This window comes from Macrobrachium rosenbergii, chromosome 23 (genome assembly GCF_040412425.1).
Source record: "Macrobrachium rosenbergii isolate ZJJX-2024 chromosome 23, ASM4041242v1, whole genome shotgun sequence".
Classification (NCBI taxonomy): domain Eukaryota; kingdom Metazoa; phylum Arthropoda; class Malacostraca; order Decapoda; family Palaemonidae; genus Macrobrachium; species Macrobrachium rosenbergii.
In genome coordinates, this window is record NC_089763.1 from 15,628,242 (window position 1) to 15,645,411 (window position 17,170).

The 17,170-nt window shown below is 37.3% G+C and overlaps 1 protein-coding gene across 1 annotated transcript in view; it reads right to left on the reverse strand.

The window, feature by feature from the left end:
• The window catches only part of LOC136851305 (uncharacterized), a 387,719-nt gene extending 381,855 nt beyond the window's left edge, over positions 1–5,864 (reverse strand). The window contains exon 1 of the mRNA XM_067125305.1: positions 5,759–5,864. The gene's annotated coding sequence lies outside the window, so the exon portion shown is untranslated. The remainder of the gene's footprint in view (positions 1–5,758) is intronic.
• Positions 5,865–17,170: the final 11,306 nt, after the last annotated feature.

Sequence of the window (17,170 nt, forward strand, 5' to 3'; positions counted from 1 at the left end):
TATATATATATATATATATATATATATATATATATATATATGAAAACTGGTGACCCCATGAAATTTTTTGAGTCCACTAGTAGTTCCCCAACATCTAGAAGATATCGGCAAAAAAAAAAAAAAAAAAAAGAAAAACAGGCACACACAGGTAATCCCTACGTACTGAAACGCAGTTTGTATCCACGTGTTCTTTTATACGTAACAACATTGTACCGGTAATGAAATAAGATCCACGTTTAGAGATAACGTCATCCAGCCCGGGGAAAACCTACTACTGGCCCTTGTAAAAATTTTACGCTCTACCACTTTCATATACCAGTCATCTGCCAGGGTACAGGTACACTGGAATAATATAATTATTTAATCTAAACTAACAACACAACACAAATAACCTACGACTAAAACCACATAAGGAATGGACACGTTTGCTATCACTCAAACTACAGCCGTAACCTAAACTCAAGAAAGCCAATGTGCAGTCTAGAGAGCAATATACGACATACTATGCACGTCAGCAAAAAAAAATGACGTACATATATTTATATATACATGTATATACATGTGTATGTATATATATGTATATAAGTATATAAAATTTGTAGCTTATTGTTTGTCTATGAATCACGGTGATGTGATAAAATTCATTCATATGTGTATACATAGCCTATAGCCTATACAGTATAAGATATATATATACATGTATATACATATATATACATTACATATATATGTAATGTATATGTGTATATGTATATACACATACATTACATATAGACATATATATGAAATGTATGTGTACATACATATGTATATATATACACATATATACATTACACATATATACATATGTAATGTATATATGTGCATATACATATGTATATACACATACATTACATATATATGTATTATATATATACATATGTATATACACATATACTGTACATTATATATATATATATATATATATATATATATATATATATATATATATATATATATATATATATATAAAACAGGGTTGATCCAGAGAGAAAGTCAGTGATCAGTTCCAGAATCCAAATTCCAGTGCTGAATCATGTATGAGCCTCATACACTTGCACAGAAGGGCCATCAATAATACGTCCAACCCCATTACACACATATACATACACATTAACACACACTGGGCTATACACGTCTATTTTGCACTGCGTTAGTGTGTATGCATATGTGTAATGGGGTTGTACGTATTATTGATGACCCTTCTGTGCAAGTGCACGAAGCTCATACATAATTCAGCGCTGGAATTTGATTCTGGAAGTGATCACTGCCTTTTCTCTGGATCAATTCCTGTTTTATATATATATATATATATATATATATATATATATATATATATATATATATATATATATATATATATATATATATATATATATATATATATACATACATATACATATACGTAATGTATATGTATAATGCATAAATGTCTTTGTTTTGGCTGACGTGCGTAGTATGTCGTATACTGTTCTCTAGGCTGTACATTGGCTTTCTTGAGTGTAGGTTACAGCTGTATTTTGAGTGCAAGCAAACGTGTACATTCCTTATCTTGTTTTAGTCGTAGGTTATTTGTGTTGTACTGGTAGTTTAAACTGAATAATTACATGCACATCAATGCACGCCTATATCAGCTTAAATATATAAATATATATATAATATATATATATATATATATATATATATACATGTAAAATTTGTGTATATGTACATATATAAATGTATATATATATATATATATATATATATATATATATATATATATATGTATATATGTAACAAATATTTTTATATACATATATATAACATTTATATAGGTGTGTGTGTTTTTTATGAACAATGCATAGATGAAGTCAAGCCGACTTGCAACATACATACATACATTCATACAAACACACGTGATATATATATATATATATATATATATATATATATATATATATATACTATATATTATATATGTAATATACCATTAAATATCACTTTTTCAATACATTTCTTGGAGCAACTGAACGGAGGATGATCCCCACAGAGGGCGAGTCCTGCCGGGATCCATGATTTATGACCGAAGATTTAATATATTTACGGATGATTTATCCTTCCTTCACAGAGACACTTCATGAATATCACCAACCGAGGTTCTTGAACTACTCCCACTTCACAATGGGCTTTTTATTCGATAAGATTCTTTTTATTTGATCGTTTTCGGGGCATTTTGTCTCTATCTTTATTAGACGCACGACTGGTGTCCTACTATCTGAATCCCAGTCTTTGAAAACATTCGTTATCAGCGACATTTTAAGGTACACAGGTAATGGAGACAATGATATTTCATTGCCTCAAATCATATCATATGCAAATCGTGGTTACATGGTACAAACACCGCCTGAAATCAGTACGAGTTTACTTAATATCATGCAAGTTTGTGTATACATGGTACAAACTGGTCTAAATAATCAGGGTATACCGTGTAATGAATAAAATGGAGATGGCAATTATACTGCTAAGAACCTTAATTAATTTTTACCCATATGCGTATACCATAACGTTTTAGAATATACAATGTTTCTTAAATTTGAAGTAGAGTAATAGCAGTACTCGATCATTCTTTACCAATAATCTGCTCAAGAGCTGCTCGTATGTTTCTTTACCACGCATCTGCTGAAGAGCTGTTCGTATGTGCTGCGCATTATCATTATATAACTATAATGTTGCACTTGTTATTGTTTTTTATTGAACACCAAAGGCAAAAGGGAGGTCCAAGTTCCAACCCAATGTGTTTTTCTGGCTCGGACCTTAACTAAAGGGGAGGAGGAAGAGCGAACCTTGACCGCGAAGCCAGCAATACACTACCGTGAAAGCACTTTCCTGATGGCCTCATTCTACAAAGAAAAATAAAAAACCTACTGTGCAACGAGCAAAGTGAAACATCCCCAAATCTAGTGAGTCGAATTGAAATACGACCATTGTCAGGTTTCCCGATTCGACAGCTTAGAGGAAAATAGAGTTAAGTATATCTTAGTTTAACCAGACCACTGAGCTGATTAACAGCTCTCCTAGGGCTGGCCCGAAGGATTAGATTTATTTTACGTGGCTAAGAACCAACTGGTTACCTAGCAACGGGACCTGCAGCTTATTGTGGAATCCGAACCACATTATGACGAGAAATGAATTTCTATCACCAGAAATAAATTCCCTAACTCTTCATACCCCAGGCCCAAAGTAAGCAAACCCATCCAGTACCCGCCTGAAATTTAATTTGTATTTCGCAAATCTCCACAGCTAGTCGTGAATCCCTTTTAATTCATAAAAAAGGTATTCTGGGTTTATGACAACTAGATTACCTTCGTCAGTAAGAAAATTACTCTTCGCGCTCAACTGATTAACAATGACTGGATAATTTTAGACGCAGGAGACATCACTAACGAAAAGCTACTTTTGAAAATGCTTATTTAACAGATTTTGAAAAGGTCCAAAATCCGTCTCAACAATAAGACTGACATATGAACGTAAAGACGTTTTTAATGACTAGAAATTCTAATTATTATGACGAATTTTCGGCCTAATCAAAATCTTCGCGAGAGAACTTCCAAAATTAGTCGTTCGTTTATACATGCACCATTACATACATACATGCATACATATATATATATATATATATATATATATATATATATATATATATATATATATATATATACTGGTACGTATATAAACGAACGGCTAATTTTGAAAGTGCTCTCATGGAGATTTTGATTATGCCGAAAATTCGTCTTAATAATTAGAATTGCTAGTCATCAAAAAGTCTTTACTTTCATATGTAAATCCTATTGTTGAGACGGATTTTGGACCTTTTCGTAAGTATCGAAAATATCATATGTATTATATATATGTTTATTATACGTATATATAACTATATGTTATATATACATATATATGTGTTTATATATTTGTATATATATTGCATATATATGCAGATATATATGTGTATATCTATATATAATATTATATATATATATACAAATATATAAACATACATAAATATATGGATATAAATTTACATACATATATATATATATATATATATATATATATATATATATATATATATATAACATACAGATATACATATATAATAAACATATATAATATATATACAATATTTTCGATACTTATGACGGCTGAAAAGTTGCTGCAAATCAATAATAATTAATTAATTAGCAGCAACAGTTTAAAGTTAACAGCCGGTAATCTGAAACATAAGCAAACGCTGTCAAACGAAGGAAATTTGGAAGACGTTTGGCTAATTTTGTAAATTCGACTGAGATTTGGATTTCATCTTTTTTTTTGTTTTTGAGACTCCGAGTGACGGAAGACTGTACAACAACAAATTTATTTCCCTTAAAAATTTTATTGAAGATAAAAATGGGTTAACGGTGGAAATTCTCTACGTGGACGGGAGACGGCCGTGTGGAAAATACAGAGGAAGACTCCGATACAGTCAAATAACGTCGTGGACGGTCAGGGATATAAGATGTAAAAAGCGTGGACACAAAAGATAAAGACGGACAGACGAACCGAGCCTACGCTCGAAATCAGTTACTGGGAATAAAATTGAAGAATAGAATATAGAATTTAGGACAATGGCCAAGTGCTGGGACCTATGAGATCATTCAGCGCTGAAACTGAATTTGACAAAAAACAAAATGCGCTTTAATTTCTTCAGCGCGACCGAGTTTTCCGTATAGCGAATAATCAAGGCCATAGAGAATAGATCTATCTTTCGGTGGCCTCGGTATAATACTGTATGAGCCGCGGCCCATGAAACTTTAACCACGGTCCGGTGGTGGTCTATCTTATTCGTTGCCAGAAGCACGATTATGGCTAACTTTAACCTTAAATAAAATGAAAACTACTGAGACTAGAGGGCTGCAATTCAGTATGTTTAATGACTGGAAGGCGGGTGATCAACAGGGCAATTTGCTGCCCTCTAGCCTCACTTGTTTTTAAGATCCGCGGGCGGACAGAAAAATTGCGGACGGACAGACAAAGCCCGCACAATAATTTTCTTTTACAGGAAACTAAGAGGTTTGAAAGGTGTAACAGGAGGAAAACATCGCAGCTGCATTTGAATCAGTTGTTAGGAGAAGAATGACGAAACCAAGAAGAATGATTAAAAACGGAAGTACAGTAAAAGGGAGTGATGAAAGGGGTTGCAGCTAGGGGTCGAAGGGACGCTGTAAAGGACCTTAAGTAATGCCTGGGCTAGAGTGCACCGCATGAGGTGAACTGACGACGCTACCCCCTTACGGGAGAAAGTTATTAATCTTAAACTCCTGTGATGTAGCGACGAAACGAATCCTGAATGATTAATTCACTTTTATCTCACGAACAAACAAATGGAACCCCGAAGCCTAGAAATATAAGCCAAGTAAATCTCAAATCCGGCCCAGCCCGCATCACGGAAGTATGGTGGAGTACCCTTGTATGACAAAGCTAATTTGAATATCAAAACGCTTTTCGCAAATTCCTTACACGTCCGTCTCTATTCATATATTTTTTAATCATTCATTCGCGTTACAGAAACTTTACCCCTACGTAACTCGTGTGAGAGTGTAACAACTCACGCCATCTGAATAAACATCAACTGAGCACACTTACAAAACATTCTACTAATCATTTACAAATCCAATAAATAATTACAAAACAAACCACTTACTGTTTATCGCGTAGGCGAAACAGCTATTATTTCGATATTCAACACTGATAAAAACAAAAAGAATGAGGGTAATCACTAAACACCAAACACAAGTACACATTCACGCGTTCGCCGCAATAATGGTCATTACAGAAGCTTCAGAGCGCTTAGTCGCCTTCTGTTAGGACGGGATCCGTTAACAACCAAACACCCACTGGCGGCCGCTCAGTATTTTTGATAACCGTCGTTGTTAGGCTAATTATGATGAACGTTGTGATCACAAGTTGGAATTTTTGTGTTTTTACGACTATGCAGTAATTTCTGGCGAGAAATAAAGAGATGTGGAAAACCTTCAGACGTTAAAAGAGATATGGAAGATTAACTGGAGTCTCTTTAAGAGCAGGTACGGCATGTTAATAACCACTTACAGAAATATACTGCCGATAGCAAAACTCCACGTGGAAGAATGGGAAACTTTAGAATATGGATTCATGGAGCCATAACACAAAAGAGGAACCGGAATGCGCCTTTGAATAAAAGACATCAAGATTGCTTATTGAATTTAGTATGTTGTTCCAAGAAATAATAAAAGATGTGGAAACTTGGATATGTTCAAGAAATTGAAGGTGGAACTATTCAAGAACAGTTGTGGCATTAGGGGATCTAGTTATTCAATAAAGATAAAAACGGCTGAAAGGAATGACCTCACACACATATACATATATGTATATATATATATATATATATATATATATATATATATATATATATATATATATATATATATACGTGTGTATGTATGTATATGTACGTGTGCGTGATTTTAAGCATTATGTGTGTTCTACAAATAAGTCACATCTACATGCAAATGCTGTGTATTTATACACGATTTGTATGAGTGCGCATTTAATACAAACAATATAGAGTTAGACAAAAAATAATCTTTGAATCACGGGAATTTCATAGCAAAAGGAAAAAAAGCTAATAGCCTTATGTAATTTTAGATGACCTATGACTCAGTCCTCAAGTTGTATATTTGCAAGTTCCCTCCTACCACTTTGGAATCTAGCCATTAAAAAAAAAAAAAAACCCACCCGCACACATGCACCTTCACATACGCATGGTTTCAGTAACTGCTTGGGCAAGGTAATAACGGACAACGCAAATTGCCACAACTTTTCAAACATCTGCTTCCTGGAATGCAATGAAATATAGAATTTAGCCCAAAGGCCAAGAGCTGGGACCTATGAGGTCATTCAGCGCTGAAAGGGAAAATAAAAGTAGAAAAGTTTGAAAGGTGTAACAGGAGTTGCACTATGAAACATTTGTTATGAAAGGGTGAAAAGTTAAGTATATCTTAGTTTAACCAGACCACTGAGCTGATTAACAGCTCCCCGAGGGCTGGCCCGAAGGATTAGATTTAATTTACGTGGCTAAGAACCAATTGGTTACCTAGCAACGGGACCTACAGCATATTGTGGAATCCGAACCACATTATACCGAGAAATGGATTTCTATCACCAGAAATAAATTCCTCTTATTCTTCACTGGCCGGTCGGAGTTTCGAACTCGCAGACAACAGAGTGGTAGCTGAGAACGGAACCCGCTCGCCCAACTGAGGAACTATGAAAGGGTGAAAAGCAAGATGGAAGAAAGAGAATATGAATGGAGATACAGTTAATGGAATGAAAGGGGTTGCAGCTAGGGGGAAAAAGGGACGCTGCAAAGAACCTTAAGTAATGCTTACAGTGCACCGCGTGAGGTGCACTGACGGCACTAACTCCCTACGGGGAAACATCTGCTTCGTGACGCATTAAAACCATCAAAAGGCATCTTTTTGCCCACAACGTTCTTACATTCGTTAACCGAAATATCCCGCAATGATCGTATTTATTAACATCCTTATAACTATTTGCTATTATGATTTTTTTTTCCTTTCTGGTATATTGGTTATTAATTATTGATCAAAATACAGTATACACCAACAGACCACTGGCTTGACCAGAAGCATTATGGGGTTATGGGAGATGATTCTAATCAGTACACAATGGCTATTATGGTAAGCTATATGCTTTGGGCACAGGTTTTTTTTTTTTTTTTGTCATGTCAACACATTCTCAAACGGAACGAAAAATAATCTGCAGGTACCCAATGAAATGGAAAATGGCGACATAATCCACTGGCGTGTATGTACACCTGTCAAACTCTGTTCGCTTTATACAGAAAAGAAGAAGTATACCTTAGTTTAACCAGACCACAGAGCTGATTAACAGCTCTCCTAGAGAGGGCTGGCCCGAAGGATTAGATTTTATTTTACGTGGGTAAGAACCAACTGGTTACCTAGCAACGGGACCTACAGTTTATTGTGGAATCCGAACCACATTATAACGAGAAATGAATTTCTATCACCAGAAACGCGGGCCCAGCAGAGTGCTAGCCGAGAACGATACCAACATGTCCAAGGAGGAACTGCTTTATACAGAAGAATACTGTATACGACGTGCAACGCAGCAAGAGAGACATTTGTACCCCTTTATAATTAATAAAGGTTTCTCGAGAACCATTCAATTTACCTTTTGTTAATTAGCGAAATAATTAAGAGGTGAGTCCAAAAAACACTGCAATTATCATAATTGCACCCCGTCGCTCTGTTAAGTTATTGCAGATATTGAAACTGGCTCAATATTATGTAGGATATAGCCTCGCCTTTACTTTCACCGGCACCTTGGGCGACATGTGACATCAAGATACTTTGTCTTTAAAATTGATTTTGTTGAAAGATTCACTAAAACCAACGCCTTTACCATTTGCATCTTGCATTTACCAAAATATAACTCTTCTCTCTCTCTCTCTCTCTCTCTCTCTCTCTCTCTCTCTCTCTCTCTCTCTCTCTCTCTCTTATTCATGTGCCTATCGTTAGGAAAACGTCAGGTAATTAATTAATTATTTTGCGTAAGTAGCGCACCTACCATTTGCATCTTGCATTTACCAAAATATAACCCTCCTCTCTCTCTCTCTCTCTCTCTCTCTCTCTCTCTCTCTCTCTCTCTCTCTCTCTCTCTCTCTCTCTCTTATTCACGTGCCTATCGTTAGGAAAACGTCAGGTAATTAATTAATTATTTTGCGTAAGTAGCACACCTCCCCAGATAACATCTGATAATTAAATATTAAGCTTAACGACTGTCTTACATGGCGCACATCAACAGAGAAAGTTGAGCTCCGCTTTCCTCCCATACTCCACACTAATCGAGTCTCAGAGGGAACCTATTTTCTAGCGAATTTTGATCGCCCTAAATTTAAAGTAAATACACCTCTGGAGGCAAAATATATGGTGCCGTAAATCCGGTACCCAGCCCGCATAACCCGACTGTTCTATGGTTAGCATGGCGAGGGCAAGCTCGCCCTCTTGTAATTTCACGGAAATTATATTAAAGCGACGTAATATAAGCTTTATACATCATAAATAAAATCTTGTTGAAGTATACCCGGTCTCGAAGTCAGTCCGGTTTTGAATATTGAAACTGATTGAACCAGTTTTACTTTATTTCTTTTTTTATTTACATGATGACGTGTTTACATCATGCCCCGAAATAAATGGGTCATATTTACAACATTATGACGGGGATATTTTTTTTTTTTATTATTTATCTATGGGGAATATTACCTCTTAAACTTGTCTAGCCAGCTGTAAAGGATTTATCTTTTCCCCAGCCTTGTTCGGTCCGCATTAAAGGTCTTGTGCTGTCCAATGTTCAACGGCGTTCATAAATAAGTCCATAGGCGCTGATAACAAGGCCGATTTATCATAAAATAAATAATTAATTTCGAGCAGATGACTGATATTATTAAACGTGTTGAGAAGAATTATTACGTTATAGCGAATGACTTTCGCAACAAGCAATAACCCAAAACATTGAGTTTCACGATACTGAATTTCCCCTCTTCCTTAATTATGAAGTGGCGATGCTCAGAATCACGAAAATTGCAACTGTCTTTATATATAACTTAACCTCTTCATTACGAGTATTATGTGTCTGGGCTGCGCGGTAAATTGTTTGTGCGCCCTAGCCCATATCCATTATCACTATTACGTACCTTAATTCGGCGTAAAATTAGCCTGTAATTAGATTGCACTGTTCCCATATGTAATCTCGGTCGAGTGTGCTCACTTCCACTCCCGTTACCCGCCCTTTCAGAAAAAAAATTTACTGCGTCTAGATATAGAAGGTAAGCATTGGACATGAAGGAGTCATTAAGGACTGCTCATAGGAGGAAGAGTTATTGCTGGCATTAAGCCAGTTTCATCATAAACAACAACAACAACAACATGAAGTCTACCGGAATGAGATCACTGTACCTTCCCTCCTCATTGACGGTCCGCGATTTTGCTATTGCTTAAGCGGCGATAGTCCTACTTCACAGTGCTGCATCATGGCCTGACGCTTTCAGTACTTGTTTAGGTCTAGCTCGCAATGCCTTTTCCTTGCAAAATAAAATTTTCCTAGCAGCTTCCATTGTTTTCTGTTGGTTGGGCAGATCCCAAAGATCCCCACCCACTACGGGTAGTGCAGTCTGTGCACCTTATGCGGTGCACTGTAGGCATTACTTAAGGGTCTTTGCAGCGTCCCTCCGGGCCCTAGCTGCAATCGCTTTCATTCCTGTCACTGTACCTCCGCTCATACTTTCATCGTACTTTCCACCCTCTCCTAACAATTGATTCACAGTACAACTGCGAGGTCTTCCTTTTACTGTCAATTTCCGTTTCAGTGCTGAATGACCTGATAGGTCCCAGTGCTTGGCCTTTGGCCTGAATTCTATGTTCCAAAGATCCCCACCAGGCCTCTTAATCCTTTTTACACCTGATCACACTTTGGCCAGAGGCCCGCTCCGTAATCATGAAAGACTAATGAAGCATCAGTTTCTCCAACCCAAGTCTTTGGCGTGAATGGGGTATACTGCAAATAATTGATGCGAAATCTGACAGAGTTGAGATTTCAAGCTCTGTTATCAAGAGATAGTAGGCTGAATATCTTTAGGAGATGCTGTTGGCTGTAGTGCTATAATGGTATCTGAAGGCTAGAATGCTATGAGAACGCCATGTTAGTTCATATGATGTTATTTTATGCCACGTATCTCCAATCCTTCAGGCCATTCTACAGAAGATAATGTCTGTAATTACAGGTGTAATTATATTATGTTTACTCAACTGTCCTCTCGTTTGGTCATATTTCCAAGCTTTTGCTCCGGTCAATAAGAGTACTGTTTATGCTGCATTTTTATTTGAACCTTGAGAATTTTCATATTTATGACATGAAATGAATGAACCGTAACATCATTTCATAAACTGGATAAATACAGCAGTCTTTTAAAAGTTTGGTCAGTACCTTGCGTAAGTAGGGTCTGAGTACTTGATGCATACGCATTTACCGTACAGTCCACCCATACTGCGTAAATGATAATGTAGATAGAAGTAGGATGCTAGGTTCTTTATCGTTATCAAGGAAGTGGTACTAATTACGCGAAAAATAATTCTTAAAAATAATTCATGAGCTATCAGATTTTTTGCTAATTATGGGTATATGAATTGAGAGAGAGAGAGAGAGAGAGAGAGAGAGGATGTGCTCTCAGTTAATGGCGGCCGCTCGAATCCAGATGTCCACACCATGCGTCTTACACACATCTACACCTCAGAATCACTTCTATGCCGCCAATGTACAAGAGCCCGTGGTGGCCTAATCTGTACTGACCAATCTCCTTGTAAAACGCCACACTATAATCATCTCTTTTTCTTTCGGGCCTTGTGCTCATTTAAACATTACAATAAATTAGACTTTTAAATATGAATTATGTCAGACGATAAAAGGGAAGTTTGTGAATTCTAATGACCACTGAACGTAAAGGCAGTAGCAACAGTCTTATTCGTTTGTTAACGGTTTTAATTATCTTGTGAACCAGATTCGAGGACGACACGGAGAAATGGAGCCTGCGCAGTGGGGGGCAGTTTAATTAAATCCTTCTGGTTTGGTGCCAATGACTTTCGGCGATTGCGTCTTTGATGAAGATATCATCTCATCTAATGAATATCAATTTGGTTTCTCCTTATCTGCGTGCTGATCTCTTTCTCTGACTATTAATCGTCAGATTTCAACTTTTTCATTTCAGGCTGACTAAATATTTTCGATCGTTTCCAGTACAAAACTACTATCTATTCTCATTTCTGCAAATGCATTAACTAATACACATACGACGTGTATTCAGAATCCAAAATAAGACAAAAATTGAACCTTTGACATTACTTTTCGAAAAATTTTTAATCCAAGCGCATTCCATCGCTTGCATTCGTCGGATGTCTTCAAAGCCAGTATTCAAAAGCAAGGCCGCTCTTGGACCAAGAAACTGTGGCGTTCCAGGATGTTATTAGCAGTAAAATTTCTATTCGTCAAAATTCCGAGCCTCTCCAGGCAATCTCCATCATATGAGATCATTACAACGGCTTGAAGAGATTTTCGCCAGCCTTGGCATTTGAATGTTAATGCTATGAGTGGTGACCTGACTCTGTTCTGAAATGTTACTTGGCAAAAATGTTAAAATGATTTTATCTCAGGGTGGAGGAATTTGGAAAAAAGAGCAAACGAAGGAACAGGTTGTTTCCAAGTTTCGTCAGATTCGACAGCCTGCGGGTGCTGTGTAATTGGAACCTCGAAAGTTCAGGCGAAGATGCAATGCATTGTTACCCTAAAGCAATTCTAATTGTATTTTAATAATTTACTTATATTTTTATCTGTTTATAATTTAATTTTTTTTTCTTTTCTGTAAGTGATCTCTTCCTTCTGTAATTCCTAAGAGCTTCTGTTACTTATTTCAGATGGGCACCATATTCTTTGGAAAGCTTGAATTTCAAGTCAATGGCCCCTGAGGGCTTGTTCCATATGAATAGGGTTCCTCTTCTGAATAATAATAATAATAATAATAATAATAATAATAATAATAATAATAATAATAATAATAATAACTGTAGAAAAAGCTCAATAATATACTGCATTTAGCTTTGCTAGAGACACCTTTTATTCTGTCAGTCCACACAGGTGATTTATTGACCTATTCTGAAAACGAACGATTTCTCTCCACAAGTCTGCAGATGAGTCAAGTATATTTACAAAGCGGAGAATTTCTTTCTTTCTTCGTTGTGTAACACCATGTAATGCTTTATCGGTCAGTCTTCAATGTTCTTCATGTTTGAAAGTTAAATAGACAAGTGTGTGGTCTTCCATATTGTAACAATGACGCTAACACATCGTTAAAATGAATTATGAGGCTTCTACTTTAATATTCAAGCTTTAATTGTGACTCAGTGACACACACACACACACACACACACACACATATATATATACACATATACTGTATTAGTTAAAGTTAAAGTCCTCCTGGGCCTCTGTAGGCTCATAGGGCAGGAGGTGATCTCCTGTTTCTTAGGCCGACAGCCAGTGGGGGACAAGTCCCAATGCCTATGACACGTGGCTAGTGTGTTGCTAAGCCCACTGTTTAACTCCCCAGGCCGAGGGCTGGTACCTACCTATTCTCCTACTGAACCTCTCCGGTTTTTTCAGACCGTTAGGTTGATGGGCTACTTTATTTGTGTAGTGACTCAATCCAAGCCTTCAGTGAGCGGCGGGATTCGAACCCGGCCCTCTCGACTGGTAGACGAGAATCATACCACTGCACCACCATGACGGGAAATATACGGTTATATATATATATATATATATATATATATATATATATATATATATATATATTTTTTTTTTTTGTTTTTTGTTTTGGTGGGAGGAGGAAAGATAACTTGGTGTTACAACCTGTTATACCCATCCGCTCTTCTGGTTGTATAAAAAAAGTTTTTGCCAGTAACTAAATCAAGATTATAGTTGATAACATGAAGACCAAACTTAGAATACGACAGACGTAATCGGCAAAAATTTCGATGCTCTTGATAATATTTCTGTCCTGGGTTCAGTATCTCTTATCCAAAACTTCTTATAAGTCATCCAGAATCTTGGAACTCGAGCAGTCATATCTGTTCACAGCAATGTCACAAAATGAAACGGTAAAAGTAATGAAAACGTAATCTAACAAGAAGGCTAAGCTGACGCTGTGAAAAAGTTTGTGGTGTGCAGTAGCTGTCCTTCAGAAGGGCTTCTGTGCTTTAGTATAGGAGATTTTAATTTAGCCATTGCATATTTGTTTTCTCAAATCCAAACATTTTATAATTAAAGGCTAGAAAACTGAATGAACAATAAGTCATTAGTTCTAATTTCATTGGTAATTAACCTACGCTGTCTGCTGGCTAATGTCAGAAATAATGAAAACGGCGCTGTGGTCATTCAAGAAAAACAATAAATCGAAGCATTGCAGCGCAGATAGAAGGAAAACAAATTGACCATTGAAAAGACGGCCAAGATAATTGAATACAAGGGTCATTAATTACTAGTCCGAGCAGGTAAGATGACCCATGCTGACCTCACTTACGTGTACGTCTTGCCGGTGGTAAAATCTCCACTTAAGTATTATAAACATTAATTAGTTTGTTGTTCAGGGTAGTTAGGCGTTGTTTGAAGAGCAGGGCATACTTGTTTGTTTTATTTGTTTATCTTTTTTTCTGGTACCACTGCACGTAGTGTTTCATTTCAGAATTTCATTGAAGCATTTCATTTCCTACAAAAAACAAGTAAAAAATGCACCGAAGTTTCTTTGGCCCAATCGAGTTTTCTGTACAGCGTATAATGCCGTATGAAACTCTCAGCCACTGCCCATGAAACTCAGCCGCGGCCCATGAAAATTTCAGCCACAGCCCGGTGGTGGCCTGTGTTATTGGAACCTATAGCGGTGCCAGACTCACGATCATGGCTAACTTTAACCTTAAGTAAAATAAAAACTACTGAGGCTAGAAGGCTGTAATTCGGTATGTTTGATGATTGGAGGGTGGATGATCAACTTAGCAAGTTGCAGCCCTCTAGCCTCAGTAGTTTTTAAGATCTGAGGGCGGACAGGAAAGGTGTGGACGGACAGACAAATAGCCATCTCGATAGTTTTCTTTCACAGAAAACTGGAAGTGTTTATTAATATTCTTTTGATATGTTTACATTTTTACAGGCAAAAAAAAAAAAAAAGCTACAGGTTCCTCGAATCAGAAAGACACCGCGTTGGTATAAGGCCAGTTAAATATAATAACAGTAGCAAATCGATCCATCCATCAGTGTTGAGGTTAACTGGGCATTACTCTGCCCGTCGGAGCCCAGAATATCATGTTGGACACTCCCGCCCGTTTTACTTGACTAAATGCCTATTTAACATTGCTTGATAGGGGTTTAGTTAGAATGTATGTATGTTTGTGTGTGGACTCTTCGAGAGCAAATGGTCGTGATCAGAGTCCGTGTTCCGTAAGATGTAGGCTATGTTATTGCGCAGTCATTAAATGTGCTGCGCTAATCGTTGTGCAGTCTGTCAGATTCCATGTAATTCTACAGTATTTGTTTGCCCAGCAAATAGTCTTTTCTCTCTGTTTCTCTCTCCCTCCTTCAAGCTTCATCTCTCTCTCTCTCTCTCTCTCTCTCTCTCTCTCTCTCGCAAACACACCCGGGGCACAAAGGCACAAAGGTAATCACCCGTGACTCCTGATAATAACACAGCGAGTCCCTACTCCGAAGTACTCCGTTGGGCAATGTTTTCAGAGACTATATAGTTGGTCCCCGAAATGTTTTTCCTCTCCTTTTCTCTTGACGATTGTATGGACCAATTAAAACCCAGCGCATGGGGGAAGTACTCGTTAGCAATGCGTTAACGTGACCTGAGTTCATATTATAGGTGAAATGCGCGGTAACCTGACTCCCATAAATTATCGGTAATTGTTTGTAGGAGATAGGTACCTACATAGGTACTCTCCTCATGGTCTGACCTCCTTCCATTCCTCTCTTCTTTTCCTCAAGCGTATAATGAGGGATGAAGAAAAGGATGATAATGATGATGGCGGAGTTGATAATGATAGTGATAATGATCCCTTACTTGTATAGGGACGAATGAAGCCCGTTGCGAGAGAAAGGGCGCACGGCTCTAATTGTTGATGATTGCAAGTTAAAATGATGCACACCGGGTTGATGATGCATATTGCAAGGGGAGTGTTCATTTGACGTGAAAGTTGATTCAACGTTAGAAAGGAGGTCCAAAAACGCTGAAAACAATAAAATGTTGAAGAATCGTTTGCAATATTACTTTTACATCCAGGGTGACCGCCAGTGACCTCAAATGTTGTCGGCTCATATGCTCTTCGATGAAGGACAGGGGCCTGATAACTTGATCCTACAATATAATACTTGGAACGGAAGACTAAGCCCACACGGGAGTGACACACTTTACGTATGCATATGTATGAATGTGTCCATATACCTATGTTCGGTAACTGCTGATAAAATGGCCCAGTCAAAAGATACAAGCTTAAATAGCAATAATCCAAAGCTAAAGTGTTACGTCCTACCAACAAAGATACCACCCCACCCTCCTACCCACCACAAACACAAGAAATCGAGAGCGCACGCGAACAGACACACACACACACACACACACACACACTCCTACAAATGAGTTGTTGCTCAAAAAAACAATATGGCTCACAAGTTTTAGATTTAAAAGGCAATTAGGTAAGTGATCATACCCTGCAGGGAATCAGATACCGTCAAATGAACAGATCGCAATCAACACGTTCTTTTCATGCGAATTCGTAGCTAAGAAATTCTGAGAGGTTGTTAAGACATGAATCTCCTTTTTCTTTTCCTTCCTTTATCAGCGTCCTTCTTTCTCTCCCTTTCTCTCCTGGCCCCTTCCTTTCGTTCTTCTCCTTTCTCCCGTTCCTTCACTGCGAACTTCAGGGCTGAAGAATATCTTTTGTAAGTCCGCCAATTCAGCATCGTCCTGCATTCGCTACAGAAAAGAAATGGTTAAGAGAAATGTCCTTTATATTTTTTTTTCAGCAAAATGGCTGTTTTCCATCAGATGGGACGACTTCTTAGGAAAAGGAGATAGAATTCATTGTTTTACGTATTCTCTAACTGCTAAATCATGGATAAAACCGTAGGTGCAATATATTTCCGAAACTCGCAAGTAATTTATACCCACACAGAGACTCGGGAAGTCTTTTGAGACGAGTCGCGCTGCGCCTTTAATCGCCTCCGTTGCAACTCACTGAAGTCGACTAGCTAACAGGTACAATTTTCACAAATGAAGCCTGCAGAGAGACATTTGGGTTTGGCTGAAAATGATAGATGCGTCTCGATCCTCACGCAATTCAAATTCAGGACCTTTCTCTCATGAGAAACCTGAAAAAATTATATATATATATATATATGTGTGTGTGTATGTGTGTGTATGTATGTATATGCATAT